Raw genomic sequence first — 948 nt, 5'->3', positions numbered from 1 at the left:
ACACGGGCTGTCTTGTGGGTGTCGGTTAATTCCCTGAGATTTCCTACATGAATGGAAATCACTAATAATAATATCAATTAACATGTGCAGGGAGATTTTTCTCTTCCAAAGCGCTTTACAAACATTCTCTAATCCTACCAGCTAAAAGCAAACTTTGTTCCCCTGAAGTTTAGAGTAAGATTTGGCATTTTTTTGAAGATGATGTTTCTTACCGACCCTATTGGGAGTTCGATACTCAGCATACGAAAGAGACAAAAAAAAAAGGGGAGAGGGGTCACAAAAAAGGAGGAGTACATCTAAATCATATCCAATTAAATGGAATATGCACTATTGAGAAGCTCCTATGTATAAGGCATTGATCCAGACAGAGATGACCAATACAAAGATGATGGTTACTAGGACCAAGCTGGAAGATTTTGCAGAATTGGAATTTAGATATTAGAAGATAGGTAACTTAGACAATGGAAGTGCAGGGTATTGTGAGAATTTGTAAGCTGGAGATGCTTTATCCGTATTTGGTTGTAGAAACGCATAATGGAGAAGGTGGTATTTGAAAAGGGTTCTAAAGGATGGGTAAAATTTTAGTAAGCACAGTTGGAAGCACAGAAGGCATTCTCCATGGAAAAGCAGACATGAGTCCAGGTATGGATCATTATTCAGGAAGGTGTGTCGTGGAAAGGAATGCATGGAGCTGTTTAGCTGGAGGTATTCACATGTTTGGGATATGAAGTGGGTGCAAGACTGGGAAAGGCGTGTCTGACTAAATTGCAGTAGACTCTACACTCCAGCAAGAGAAGGTAGGGCACAATTCAGTAGGTGATGAGAGTCCTCGAATGTGTTTTAGCACAGAAGTGACATGACCAGATTTCTGCACTGCTAACAGCATTCTACTAAAAGCAGAATTTTACACCTGTATTGAGAAATGTTGGGGCTTCATGTTAATGTAAA

Source organism: Propithecus coquereli, unplaced genomic scaffold (genome assembly GCF_000956105.1).
Source record: "Propithecus coquereli isolate 6110/MARCELLA unplaced genomic scaffold, Pcoq_1.0 Scaffold204, whole genome shotgun sequence".
NCBI classification, from domain to species: domain Eukaryota; kingdom Metazoa; phylum Chordata; class Mammalia; order Primates; family Indriidae; genus Propithecus; species Propithecus coquereli.
The sequence above is the reverse complement of the archived record's forward strand: the minus strand, read 5'-3'. Positions refer to the sequence as shown.